Consider the following 15,511-nt stretch of genomic DNA (forward strand, 5'->3'; position numbering starts at 1 on the left):
ATGACATCAATAGAAAAAAAGTATAATGAAAAAGTTAACAAGAAAGAAAAAGTAATTAGAAGTTAGTTGGGTATCAAACACTCTTAACACTATTTATCCACTGTAAGACAGCATTAGAGCCATTTAAGCTCAGCCCGTGTAATAATTTCCCTAGAATTTAAGGGCTTGTTCTTCAGTTGTTGTAACTCAGCTCTATTAATATCAGTGGAGTTACATTCGTTTGCCCTGACTAATATTCTTTATTTAAGCAGTCAAGCAAATAAAATCGCTTTTCCTGTGCTTTTAAAGTCATTCCTAAATACTATCTGAAAGGCTCCTTCAGTGCACTAAAACCCCCAAACGCAGCACCCCGATGCTGGGCGCAGCCCTGAGCTGGCCACGCATTCCAAACGGCGGGTCAATAGGAGTTTCACGAGGGTACCCAAGGTCACTCCTTCCTCACAGCGACTTCAGAGGGAGGGGAAAGAGGGTTTGAAAAAACATTCCAGATTTCAGCAGAGTTTTCCTAGCTGTGCAGACACAGAAGTCACTGCAATGTCCAGAGGGACAGCCTTAGCAAGCCTGTGACCTCCTATGACAAACCGGACCATGGCATTTCAGAAGGGATTTGCTCAGGATTGTTAAACACGTGCCAAAAAGAGAAGCACTTCTTGGATTTTTTCAATCGAGTAGCACTATATTTGGACTGGAAACAGCCTGTGGATGAGCAGGAATAACCATTAGAAGGCAAGTGAAAAGTTTCAAGCAGATACTACAGTCAAGGAAGAAACAACTTGAACGTATCTTGGCAAGTTTCCATACTGACTCAAGCAACACTTTTTCCCATGACATCAGATTCAAAGCGAACAATATATTATAGTCCATATGTTGATTAAAGAAAACCCAAGCACTGCAGAGGCATGCACCAGCCTACCGAACACCGACTGAGCAAAAGCTGGACTGCTTGCAAGCCACGGAAGTTAATCAAACAAATAAAAAGCCCCAAGTTTTCAGGATAAGGAGCCTGGGTAAGACTTCTCAGCAAGACGAGGTTGGGAATACCGAGGTAAGATTGAAAGCAAACTGCCTGGATAGAACTTATACAAGTCTAAGTAGACGACAAATGCATTTAGGGAACAGTGCTTTGAATATGCCTCAGTCATAAGGCTCAGAAAACTGTGAGGTTTGTTGCAGATAATGTGCTTAGAGAACCTGAACTTCTCTACCTACCTGAAGTCGTGTGGCATTTGCCTGAGAAATTCGGGCTACGGAGTGGTTTGCAGTCAGAGTTCAGAAGATCTTTTGGCAGATTAAACATGTTCCCAGTAAGACGATGCTGAGGGCAAACATGCAAGAGAAATATATAAATGCTGTTTTCACAGGAGTAATGCTGCCTTCTTAGAACTGACTGTATTTTAAGGGAAGAAAGCTAGAATGCAGGCCTCATGACATGCCAGCACAATTTCTCAAGAACAGTTAGTAAATCACACCATTTAGCAACTTAAAATGACATGGTACGTTTTAAACTTCAAAAGAAAAGCAAAACCACGTTCTACGGGAGAAGGAGGTACTTGCTAAGCATAGCATATTGATACTGTTTCCAAAAGAATCGGTAATTGCACGCTGACTTTACCATGGCCTGATAACAGTAGTGCTTACTGCATACAGCTGATGTCACTGCGATATTTGATCAGACCTTGACTTATCTGCTCCATCGACCCCGTGTAATAAGAATCAGGAGGCCAGCATTGTTCTTCCTCACAGAATTTAATAAGTCAAAATTAGAAAGGAGCCCTGTCAAATGAGGACAAGTTTGACTAGGAGGATAAAATAGGCAGGTTACTAAATTTCAATTGTGTTTTAGCAAAACGATCTAAGCTCATAGGATTAACAGCCACAGGATATCATGTCATAAGATGTTGTATTATTGTCACTGTAAGGTTAAAGTGGACGAACCTAGGTTTATAGAGGTATTAAGGGTAGGTATTAAGAAAATAACATTTATTTTGTTTGTACAGTACTGAACACATTCACAAGAAACACCTTGTTCATTAGCCAGACTTCTGAAAACTCATTTCAATTATAGATTTTTTTTTTTTTCCTTTTTAAAGTGATAGATATATTTGAAGGAGGGGTCTTCTAGTTTTGTACATCCATCTCCATTTCCTTATACTGTTTCCAAACGCTTCAATCCAGGAATAACTTTTGTTAACGTGAAACTACACAGGGAAAATCTCAGCTAAAGCAATATCTATGTAAACATATTTGGCAACCATAATTCTGTGCCGTTCAGTTTGGATCTCTGCTGCCACTTCCTTCTAGACTCTTGTCTCTAAAAATATCTAGATAACAGCAGACTTAATTCATCCCAGGTACTGTCAAGAAAAGAGGCACAGAAGTGTGCTGCTTCCGAGCAGCGGCAATCCTTCTGAGACAGCCGCAACAGCAAGCACTTACCTACAAAGAAGATCCTGAAGACCCTTAGTATTAATGATCACCTCCCACATCTTTATGTGCTTTATTGTACATTTGCCACAGTTATTTGGAACATACGATGTTTTGAAAGTTGAATATTAGTGCCAGTTGTGTGTTAACATCCGCATATTGCTCTTACTCTGATCTTCAGTGCCTAATTCCTGAGAGAAAACTTTTAATATTGTTTTTTCCACATATCTCACAACTCTGCTTTGCAGGAAGTAATGGTGATGTATTGGCCAAATTTGTTGCATAAAGATCACAAGGGTTTTGAGGAGGAAGAATTTCACATCTTTATAAAACAGTTGGATTAAGTATGGTCTAGGTCCAATCTGAAACAACGGGTGTAGAAATTAAGTACCTGCTGTCATTCCATACTGACGTGCAAGTTACACAGCATATAGTGCATGTGAATGCTTCTTTACAACTCTAAAATAAGTCATAACACTGGGTGTTTAAGAGCTTAACTTAAGATACAGTTAACAGTTACTTGGCTTACACTCATCAGTTTGAAAGTCTATCCTGTAGGTTCAAGAAACTCTAGAAGGAAAAAAAAAATCGAGTAGGTCTAGTAGCCTTAACTAATCCTTATGAGGTCATTAACGTTAAGCTGAGGAAAGCAAATACGGGTAGTTCGACAACTATCAGGCACGTTAGTTATCTTCCAGCCCTTGCTCCTGGTTTTAAGCTGAGGCTGTACATTCCGTGCAGAAGGAGGGAGTGCCGCGAGGTATGACTGGGAAGAAACACTCTGAACCTGATGACAGGCGTTTTTGTGTAAGACTAAGTAGTTATTTATGCTTTCAAGAGTGCTACACTTCCCATCTTCAGTGCCTAATTCCTCACGTACAGGCAGAGGACACAGCGGTAGAGACGGACGCGGTGCAGTGTAAGATTGCAGGGAGTAACGCTGTATCCACTCCTTGGGAAAAACCTGCCTTTACAAAGCCGTACGTGATTAAGTAACTAGGATCTTGATGAGGGTCAATATAGGCACTGATGTCACTACTGCAAACACTTTGTGGGAGCTTTTCCTATATTCATATTTTAAACTCAGGCAAGTGACATCTGCTTATGTAACAGCGAATTGTTTAAATCATAGCAAGAGCTTTTTTCATTATTCACTTAATCAGCACAAATCACCCCAGTATCTATTTCACTGGATGCGTGCAAGGCACCATCTCTGCAACTTTGTTTTGCTTTTAGTAGTCATGCCACCAGCAAGTACAACACACCAGCTAGGCAAATCATAGTTTCCACATTTTACCTAACTGTTCCATGAAACTCACTTTAGTGTAACGTGCCAGCATTTTTTTTAATAGAAAAACCAGATATTTTCACATTTAATCTCTTAGCATATTCTATACACATAATTGCTTTTGAGATTGTATTTATTCTAGCATGTGAGAAGCTATTGAATGGCATAGTAGACTATCATGAAGTGCTGGGCAAAAAAATGTTCTGCTGGACTGACCCAGCTGTCGAACATGGCTTTTCAAAAGTCTCGAAAACTGTGCTACATCTTACTTTTCGTGCACCTCAGCAGTTCTTCGTTCTGGCTGGAAGTGTAAACTATGAAATGACTGTTCTTGCAGTATGCAGAGTTTGGCCATAGCCAAGAAATCCTGGAATTGTAATTGTGTGTTCTTTGGGGTATATTCAATGTTAAACTAAATCTCCAAATGTTTCTTGGCTCACCCGCCATTAACTGGACCTTGAACTTACCATTTGTATTCAATGGCGGGGCCCTAACGCTGCCATCTGTTTTTACAAATGTTTTCCATTGCCTCTGCATAGCTGACAGAACATGAGGCATATTAGGAGAAGGTTAAGTTCTCTTTCTGAACCACCAAGAATTCCTTGAGTCCTCGGACATCTCATCCGAACATAGCTAAGCAGCAAATTGTGAGTCTGTTTGTAAAGGATTTTAGTTTGTCACTAGCTACAGGTCTTAAAATCTTTCTAGATCCTTATCACTTGTTCTCTGAGCACCTGCCTACTCTTCATTCCTTCAGGTCAAAAATCTTTACTGAGCGGAAAATCATAGCTGGAGGCATTCTGCCAAAAAAAGAAACGCCGGTATCACTTCTACTTCTGTCTTCTGCACTTTGTTTTAAATACAGAGCACAAACCAGTTATAACTCTGCACGTTAAAGAAGAGCAGTTGTGCAAAGTCAGGTTTTTTTATTTAAACCAGCAATCCATAAACAGACTTTTAGGAACAGGGCTTTATCTTTCTCACAGGAAAGCCAAAGGAAGACTGCCTGTTTAGAGTCGTTAGGTACAACTTTAATAGCTTCGGTACAATAGGAAAGCGACATCTCTGAACTGAATATTCAGTGCCAATGAGCTCTTATTTAGCCTGCAAGAGGTTTTGATAATCAGGTGTATTTTTAATAGTACTTTCATAGCAGAAAAGCGTTAAAAGTACTTGCTTCTTAAAAGCTAAGCATGTACAGCAGCTTCATTTCAGTGTAACTTCACAGAATGGCTGAGGTTGGAAGGAACTTCTGGAGGTCATCTGGTCCAGCCTCCCTGCTCAAGCAGGGCCAGCTAAAGCCCAAGACCACATCCAGCTGGCTTTTGAACAGCTCCAAGGATGGAGACCCCACAACCGCTCTGGGCAACCTCTGCCAGTGCTTGGTCACCCTCACAGTAAAAAAGTGTTTCTGATGTTCACAGGGACCCTCCTGTGTTTCCGTTGGTTTCAGTTGTGGTCATACTGTACGTGCAGCCCTGTATCACACCATACATGCACCAGAAGCCTGTCTGAAGGATCCAGAGATATTCCCAGCCTTAGCCTGGCAATCACTTACCCTGCCAGGGCACAACAGAAAGGTTTTGATCTTTCCAGATGCATCAGTTGCTCCTGTGCCATCCTATGCTCTATGAAGAATTTTAATAGTTTCCAGATGCTGGCTCCTAGGGTGCTGACACAACTGTTGTACAATTATAGTATCATAAAACAATATTATGAGAAGGATCAGAAACACAGAAGAGTTTTACAGCATTTGGAAACTTTAGCTGACAAGAACAAAATACAATGCTGCTTGTAACACTTCACTTGTTCAGCGTTGCTGCCTAGGAGCCAGCAAGGCTTGGGTACTATTTCTTTGAAGCCTTTTACATCAACAAACAGTCAGACTGGTTCTCACATTATTAGTTTTGTCACTCATGAGGAGGAGAAAAGGGTATATAGGCTTTGTGTAACTGCAAAACTACTTCTACGCATAGAGGTTACTGGAGCTCTTCTTTAAACACCATTTGACTATAGCGTGGCAGCTAGATGAGGTATTAGCTCCATGAATTTAAGAAACTCTAGGCATCGTTTACAGTTTTCCTATAGTCTAGTATCAGTTTCCTGCAGAAGCACTTTCTCCCATTATTCTACATGAGTACGGACATTTGTCCGGATCAGATTTGTACTGCAGAACCACAACAGCACAACTGAAGCGTCCCTTTTGACAGAAAGTAATCTGTGAATTTACGATGTAATTTCTAGCATTAGTTACTATTTCTGAAATACTATGCAATTAAGTAATATAATGATTAAATATTAGTAAGTAGATCTTGTAAAAAATGATAAAAACATTTAACATAAAACATTGAAACTTCATTTTCTCTTTCCCTGTACTTAAACAGATCGGTTTCCTTTCTGAAATGCACAATTCTTCATATTTGCATTTCCTATTTGTCTTCACTTTCAAGACACAATCAGAGAGCAGAAGTAGTACATAAAGCTAAAAAACTGATCATATAACTTATTTTTTTAACCATTATCAGATTAAATAAATCTTTCTTTACACAAATGAAAGACAGGCAGAAGTACACGTATAATTTAGAATTTTAAAAGTACGCCAACATTAGTATTTTAAGACTTGAGACAGACCTAAAGAGGATTGAGTCAAGCTTCTCGTAGCGTATCTGGAAGACATGAGACCCTGGAAAGCTTGGCATTTTTCAGAGATATTTTAAATATAAAGACAAATGTAAAAAGGAGTTCTGCAGACCCCCTATTTAGAAACTGTTCCTTCATCTGTGAAAGCAGAGACAACTCTGTTCGTATAAATTACAATAAAAGCAGCCAGATGATTTGTGGGTTTATCTTGTATTTAAGAAGGTGACCATGTAACAACCAGTAAACACACATCAAGAGAAGAGGAGGGAAGCCCAGTGATATTAACCATAAAACATTTAAAGGGCAAAACTAAGAAGAAATATTATTTGATCTGTTTTAGCCCATCTGACATTTTTATATCCACATTTAACTAACAGGTCATTAATATCCGTGCAAATGTAAGCAAGGACATTTTGAGCCGAGATGTCTTGTTCAAAGTTATAAAACCTTTATTCACACTCAGCTTGTACATCAAACATTTCATAACTTGGCAGCCCTAAACAAACACTCGGAGAGCCACCAGTCCAACGGCACAGAACGGAATCAGTCAGCATCTGTTCACAAAATTCTTACACCACTATGAAAAAAAAAAAACCACAAACAATCACCATTTAAGTTTTTTTCTGAGAGAAGCCTGGCTACATGTGGGGGGGGGGAATCAGATAGCAAGCTGTGTGCAATAGGGGCTTTTAGTTTTCCCTTTTTGCCTTCTACATAGAAGGGATTCCTCGCAACTGAAGTTCTTTTGCAGATTATAACTTCCTAAAGAGCCACAAGAGAATTTATTCATCCAAGTTCTCTTAATTCAGTTCTGTCCTATTCTGAAACATTCTTAAACGCTAAGATCAGCAGAGAGCAGGAACGCGTGTCGAAAGACATGCTGTTTTTCATTCAGAAGATAAGAGATATCACTTTTCCAAGTTAGCTATTTTCGATTTCTCCGAAATTCTCAGCTTACCACTTAAGACCGTGATTTCTGCAACTGAATTTCTTTGAGCAGACTGTGCTTTACCATGTGCCATATAAACCAGTATGTAATACAAAACAAAGCAGAATAAAATACAAGCAGAATAGTATTTTTAATACACTTTTTCTCTCATTTTCTTGTCGAATTTAAGAGGAAAACCTATTTGAGATGAACCTTTTTAAAAAATGGAATCACAAACGGAATTACACCTTCCCAACTCCAAAGAAATCCATTTGCTTCATGGCTTTAAATTTGTAAAGAATTTTTCTGTAAGATTTGGGTTTAGGCGTGACTGAAGTTGCCATTCTCACAATGGATCCTCACCAGTCTAGTAACATCAGTGTTCCCAAATAAACGCTATGCTAAATTTTCAAGAATGGTTTCATTGACTTTGAGGTCCTCAGAGCTCTGATTTTAATAGTTTTTGATTCAATAAACAACAAGAGAATGGATCAGGTGTAGTAGTGAGTCTCATTCTGAACTGGGCTTCAACTGAAATGATTACGGTTTCTCTTACGTCTTTCCCATGGGATGAGAATGATCCTATAGTACGTTAACCTCATAGAATTGAATGCTTTGCTAGCAAAGTCCCAGTGTTTTCAGAAGCAAGTACAATTTAAGTAAATACCGCATTTTTCAAAATTCGAGATTATTCCTAAAGGTCTTTAGCAAAATAAGCAAATACATATATTACTATAAAATATACTCTATATACACAGAATTATTTTAATACACTGCTAGATCAGCAATAATTCAAAGAAAAGAGTACGTAATGAAGAAACTGATAGGAGATATAGCCCAGGCTTCGGAATGACTAGCTGAATCAACAATGTGACTAACGGTCTGAATTTCAGCTGACAGCACATCTTTGCAAAGCACCGCTATAAAGATGACTACTCAGGGAAGGCAAACCAGTGACTTATTCTGCCAAAAGCATCCCTGAGTGTAAACAGAAGCAGAGAGTATCCAATGCACATGAAAATACAATTGGTTGTCTGGGCCTACAGCAGTCCCTGCCCGTGGATCAGGCTGTGGGTTGTGCAAAAATATGCAGCGCACTGATTATAGTTGTGGTTCAGCGAGTATTATTCAGGGTCAAACACTTTAAAGGAACACGGAGACAGCCACAGCTATCAGAAAAGTCTGATTTTAATTACAGAACGTAACTGTTAAAATTAACTAACATCCGCATCAGATTGCTTTGGGTCCATAACACGTATCATAATATTTCTTTAAGTGGTATGCTGTCTTCAACAAACTGAGTTTATCATACGTGATGTCTTTAGCAGTAATTAAACTTTCAAGAGTGATTACACGTGCCACTTGTCTATGCATTTTCTCTGTGTTAAATACTAAATAAAACCGATTCGCTTCAGACAATTCCTGGGGCTAAGTTTCTGGAAGTCTATTTTAGGATCGTTGTTCAATTTATTACTAATCCCACTGCCAGGGATCTGCACTGGGTTCTAGAACACAGGGACTTCAAAGGCAGACCCCCTACGCACCCCCTTTGATTTAGGCAATTATACAGTGGTAATTACTAAGAATTTAATTACTGTTCTGATGATGCATATAACTGGAGTGGAATACACTCCCCCCAGTCCTTTTCTGGGAACAGAAAACATGGATGAGAAGCGAATTCTTGAGCCATTAGACCCGATCTCTGCTATGACAAGCACCATATCATCTAAACTCTCGGAGCACTCAAACTCCACCGTGGAAGTAGCTCACTTTGACATCCTTGAGTCAAATGAAAAAAGGCTTTCCCTGCTTCAAAAATTAAGAGCCCGTTCTAATTAGCAGTCTGAAATGGCTTTAAGTCACCAAGAATTTGTTGGTGTGTCAATGCTATCGCTTACCTTAATTAATCTCTTCTCACTAGCATTTACCTTCTTATGTAATATGTAAGACTGTCTTCTATTTTGCTAGCCTAAATAAAACAAGTTTCCCCATCTTCTCTTATGTGTCAGATCAGCTGACAGATTCGGCCAAGCTATCTTTAATTTTTTTTTTGTTTTTCTTATTTTCACTTCCCTGCCATATATTCAGGATAAGTTTTGTCGGAAAGTCTGCGGCAGGACTTTTTTCTGTGGTACATGGCACAGTCTAACCAGGTGACCGGTCCTACCTAGGAAGAAAGAACTGCACACCTTCTCAAAACACATATTCCCTATGGTTTAGGCCAGAACTCTAAGGCAAGCCACGCAATAACACATACTTAATACTTGTTTCACTGGTCAGCTCATTTACACATTTATTGTAGCCAGCCATGTTTACTGAACCACCGTCCTTTGGCTTTCAAGGTTCCCCGTTCTCTTCAGGCTGCTGAAAAACCACACAAGGCCATAAACAGAAAACGCTGGCAATTCTAAGAGAAGAACAACTTTTGCAGTTCTGTCCCCAAGCTTCCTTTGTCTCTCCTTATTCACTAAATGGCTTCTGTTTGTTTGGGTTGGGTTTCTGCCATAAAAACCATCTAGTAGTTCTTCATTTGCTATCCACCTTCCTTATCCCTTCTTAGCCAAATATGGTTCCTTTACTACCATGGAGCAGTACCCAGACTTCTGTTTCTAACTGAAACCCTTGAATTCAGAATAATATTAATAAGTCAAAGATGAAAATAAAGTCACCCTCCTTCCCTCGCAGAATTTATCATTTCTTACTCTGAAAACTGTTGCCCCCCCGTTCCTACTGCTGTTCTTTAAGACAGCCCTGCAGAAGAGTGTTCAGCACCAAGCGATGAGCTCATTTTAAGAGTTGCTTTCAACAAAATTTCCACCTCCATATGGCATGTGAATTATAACCTATCATGGACTTAACAAGCCGTGGGCTGCTCTTAATTGTCACTTCCAGGTTTCCATGTTGTTTATAAGCCACTAATAAAACCTGCTGCTGTTCTTACTCACAAATTAGAAAATTCTAATTTTTAAGGATACACTTCGCACCCTATTTTCCTTCTCCCTCTTATTAAATTCCTGCCTTGGCTTTCTCCTGTTCATCAGAAATAGGTCAAATCTTGATATTTGATTGAGATTTTCTTCGTATCTTTTTCAGGCAAAGTTCTTCAGGGGAAGAACTATAGGCCAAATACCTTCTGCTGTATCTGCTCTTGTTACTGAGAAAACAACTTGTCCTCTTCGTGTTTATTATGGCAGTGTCTCTGGTGAATAATACGTAAACAGAATGCATACAATATGAAAATGCATTTAATATTTTATTATATTTTAGCTGCCTGTTAGATACCCTTACCCCAGCCAGTAATTTATAATCATGTGCGAGAGGCAGCTTCCTGAATTCGCATAGTTTAGAAACAGCAAGGCAGAAGCAACATGCTGAAGGTAATTATGGGTGGGGTTTTTTTAAAAACAACATTAGAGGAGAGCTTAGTGGATCAGTGCAGCGTCTGCAAAATTCTGCCCATTAGTAATTGCAAAGCCTTCAGATGAGGCCCTGAAGAACATAAGCTGCATTAATTCCACTTAATTAGAGAGTTCTTATCAAATTAGTTGTCAGATAATTGTAAAGCAGACATTGGAGTTGGGGCTTCCAGAGTTGCTTGAGAAATTTTAGGGTACATAAACCAAACGCTACTGGAATTGCCAGAAAGAAGGCACTCGCGTCAGCACAGTTTCCAGCCCAGGACTCCTCTGCTTCCCCATCAGCCCCTCACGCCCCAGCAGGCACTCGCAGGGCGTCAGGGGGTGAAGATGTGCAGACCGCCAATCACCACATTCTCCCCCCCACAGCAGGCATTCGGAAGAACAGACCAGGGTCATGCTTCATAACCGCAATCTATAGATGGGCTCTCCAAAGAAGTTACTTTAACCTCAAGGCCATAATCGCAGCTGTAAAACATCTACGTGGCCTGGAGAGAAGGATCCCTCCTTCAGCCTCCAAGGCATTTCCCAGCACAAAGTGCAGCTGTTTGGGGTTTGTGCTGGGAGTAATGTGGAATTACAGCTTTTAAAATCCTGCACTTTTTATAGTTAATTGGAAGCTAAATCTGATTTGAACTCAACCGCAGAGAGGTGAGATAAACCAGAAATGTGGTTTGCATGCTTCCTCTAGATACACATCAAAGGGAAACCCAAACAGAAAAGGCTATTCTTTGCACTTATAATTGGCACTAGTAATAGGCTTTATACAAGAGATTTAAATTCCCTAGGAAGAGGCATGTTCTCTTATACGTGCCTCTAACTGAAAGAAAAAATAACCTGATAATGCGAGCTGAAAGCAGGTAATGCAATAAAAGTTATTGAACAGTTCTGTGTAACTGAACAGTTACGCAGATGGCTGGCGTTGCCCGTGATCCCTTCAGATTGACTAGAAAGTAGAAGAGACCGGCATATTCAGAGCAAATTCCATCAGCACAGTCTGGCGGCTCCCGAAGGGACAAACAGGCGGTGTCACTTGCCGGCTCTACACCAAGAGCCACAAGCTCTGCTCAGGCCTCACTCTCCTGACCTACACATCAGAAAAGAGTTATCCTGGCTCCAGGGTAGAGTACACACCATGGAACTGGATCCCTGAGTTCCAAGTAGCTCTTTAAGCCTCCAACTGCATAGTAATTCTCTTCCTCAGAACATTACTTGTGCTTAAAGGACAAATTTCACATGCATGCTTGTGAGATTCCAGCATACTATAACCATGTGTGCAAAGTGGAAAGAAAAATCCCAGTAAAGTTACTTTCCAGGCTATCTTCCTCTTGGTTTCCGGGCTACTGGAATAACTCCTGCTTTGCCTTTAGAGATCTCTTCCCTGACTCCATGCACTAATACAGGAGCAAGATGGAACTATGTGTAAATTGCATATTAAGATGTATGCACAGTACATCCGCTTAATCACTCGTTAGCTTCCTGAACTATATTTTCCTTGCCATGTGAAAAGCAATTATTTTTTATCTGTTTTCTTGATTAAATAATTCATAGAAAATGCTGTGTTCTTCCAGTGTTTTGGAATGGGTATTTTGGGGTAAGAAAGTATTATGTTGGATTTACTGTACTTTGATACTTCTGTCTCAGTTACTCAAGATCAAACCCAAATTCCCCCTGCCCAGAGGGAGGGGAGGAAAAAAAAACAAAACAGTAAGCTAAGGTTACGTTGTACAAACAGTATTTTCATTTGGATATTATCAAATCCCACCATCAGCAAAACAGCCAATCAGTAAAAGCTATTAACCAAATTCAATATTTTCTGTTGATTAAATCAGCTGTCCTGCCTTTTGTTTCCATACGCTGGATGACATTATATGCCTATTGAATTAGTGTTGTGGGCCTTAAGTTACGGCATTTTATTCCTGATGTGCCTCTGGTCTCTAGGATAGTTTGAAACAACTTCATGCAGAACGGTGTAGCGTAGGTTTTGGCGTATTTTCCATAATAGTACACAGTAATTTGAGCCACAGATTTTCATGCCTACGGGAGATGTTGCTGAGGACAGAGGGAGTTGTGAGCGTACCATACACGGCCCTGAGTCTTCAGCAACAAGCACAACAGTTGCATTTTTTCCCACCACTAAACAAATACAAATATATAACCGACGCAACATGCTTATATAAATTATGGATTAGCTGTATTAGTTATAGGTTACAAATGGGTTGAATATTCAAAATGTTACCCATTCTGTAGTATGGTTAGCAGGATTTCTGTTTTATTGGATTTCTCTGATATAGTGTTCATTTCATTTAAGAGGAACATCTCTTAGAGCTGCTCTTCTGGCAAAGGCAACTCCTTCAGCAATCTTTTGTTTCTAGACATATTGGGTCAGCTTCTCTCGAAGGTCAGTCTTGCAAACCCTTTTGGGGCCTGGGGAAAGCAGCGCGCTCTTTCTGTTGGACAGTTGAAGCAGATAACTAACGCATTTCTCGACCTTTTTTTTGTCATTTAACTCTTTCCTTTTACATACTGAATTTTTGCTTAAATATTTTCCTGACGTGAGCAGGCCTTCAACATGCAACACAGGGTAAGACCTGTCCTTAGCAGCTAGAATTTTCAGTTTCACCTCCCATTCAGATTTTCACACAGGTAGCTTTAGCAACTACTCTGGTAACACTTATCAAAACTTCTGAAAAAAAAAAAAAAAACCCACCATACCAGCCAATATACAGGGGTTCCCCAAAAGTCTCATTCCTTGTCTCGGTCACTGGAGCGAGGCTCCTTTGAAAATCTGGCCCTAAAGTTATCAGTTGCCTGACTCTCTCAGATGTTTGGACTCCGTATGCCATCCAAATGGCATACAGCAGAAGTAATCCTGATTTCAAAGGAAAGCAGAGCTGAAAGGTCAAACAAAGCTAAGCTATGCGGCCTCAAGCCTTTCTTCTTCCAAAGGAGTGGCTAATGACTTGTTCTTTGGGAAGACTGGAAAGAGATCAAATACGAAGGCATGATTAAGAGAAGAAAAATCTTCCGCATCAATTACAGCTTCCATGCATTTGGCTAGAAGCCACAACGCAGGTTCCAGGGGCAGCCCAGTGACTTTTCAATGGCCTTATGCTCTACAGGGTCAGAAGGATGGATGCATGCTACCGGGTTGCTGTTTTATAAGCTTGAAAAGAGAGAAGTCAGATGGGCAGGCTGCCTCAGAAATTCTGTTGGAACATAACTGGCACTAAAAGTTTTCCCAGAAGAAAGCGATTGAGGTTTCAAAGTTTTCTGAGATTGAGGACTGAATGCAAACTATGTTCCTCTCTCGCTCCCCATCACTGCTGTCTCCAGTGCCATCACGGCTTCACAAAAACCTTCAAAACACAGCAAATTAGAATAAAGCAACAAATTTCACCACACTATAAAGCACGATGCTCTGCATGCTCTCATTTGCCAAGCCTACTGTTTCCCAACACTAGTTAGCACGCTCTTACCTTTCTATTTGTCTCCTACTTTTTTGGCTGGTACAGGTGGAATTGCTGACATCCATCCCAGTCGTGTTCAGGGAGGTCTCCAAAGTGAGAACCTGTGCATTTACTGATGGTTGGCCAATAACTTGGAGAGTTTCAAATCCTGACAATGCTTTAAGTAATGCCAGGTGAGTGAGAAACATACAGATCTTTGGTTAGGGCATGAGAATTCCAGTCGGAGAAAAGATACACAAGCAAAAGGGATTACATTGTGATGCTTTCAGAGCTGCAGTAATATATATACCTCTGAATAAAAACAGGAATTTGAGGAGGAACCATTACACTTGCAACTGCACTTAACAAGCTTGTTCCACAAAAGTCAGAGAGATGATCTGATCTCATTTATGTGATAAAAAGTGAATTGGAATTGCCCATGCCTTTTTCTGCAGAAAGTTGGAAAGAAGTTGGACCAAACAGGGTTTGAAGCTTGCCAAGCTCTTTCCGTTTTCTCACTTACTGGCTGCTACAGCTGGGATCAGCACCACATTAAAGAAGAGTTGAGCCAACGTGGATCTTTCCAGTTCACTAGTAGTAATTAGATCTGTGAGCATGAATATATATCGAAAGATCTGAAACCCAAATGGCTGCTTCTTGATGTATTACTGTTTACTGTCTCAAGAGCCCTCTTCATATCTCATGTAAAACTATGTATTGCGTTCAGACTGAACCCCAGGATAAGTTTCTTGTCTTCCCACTTCACCCCCGTTGAAGTGATTTGGCTGGGTTACGCAGTAATCCGAAGGATATGATCTACAGATGTCAGAAATCGCATTGATTTACCTAAGTGGTAAACCGCCAGCACAGCCAAGATGACGCACATCTTCGACTAAATGGCTAGGGTTGGGTTTTCCCCTTCAAGTAGACAACCAAAAATACAGTTTGCCTTAGCAGAATTGAAGAGGCTTACAAGTGGAATTTCCTTTTGGATTTCCTTATTTCCTTACAAGAGGACTAATACATTATTTCTCAATTACATTTTGCATTTTGGCATAGTTTAACAGAGCGGGAGGACAGCAAACTCGTTAAAAATGTAAATGGTCCCGTGAGAGATGAATACAGCAGGCAACAATCAGAACATGGACGTGACTGCAGCTCTTTGCTTTGTTTTGAAAGCAAAAGTTTCAGTCAGAAATAATTGGAAAATGGATACTGAGAGATCGAACAGCCAGCGGGAAGACTCCTAACTAGGATAAACAACACAATACAGTCAATAGTTGGCACGTTCCACTATTTCTCTATCCGCATGAAGAATCAAGTACTGATTACTTCTAACATACAGCACGTTTTACAGTGTAGCTCC

At 40.1% G+C, this 15,511-nt stretch overlaps 1 protein-coding gene across 1 annotated transcript in view; it reads left to right on the forward strand.

Annotated features, from left to right (window-relative positions):
• The first annotated feature begins 557 nt into the window (after nt 1-557).
• Nucleotides 558-15,511, forward strand: part of PDE5A (phosphodiesterase 5A) — a 128,289-nt gene continuing 113,335 nt past the window's right edge. The window contains exon 1 of the mRNA XM_063336272.1: nt 558-1,045. The gene's annotated coding sequence lies outside the window, so the exon portion shown is untranslated. The remainder of the gene's footprint in view (nt 1,046-15,511) is intronic.

This window comes from Chroicocephalus ridibundus, chromosome 5 (assembly GCF_963924245.1).
Source record: "Chroicocephalus ridibundus chromosome 5, bChrRid1.1, whole genome shotgun sequence".
Lineage (NCBI taxonomy): Eukaryota > Metazoa > Chordata > Aves > Charadriiformes > Laridae > Chroicocephalus > Chroicocephalus ridibundus.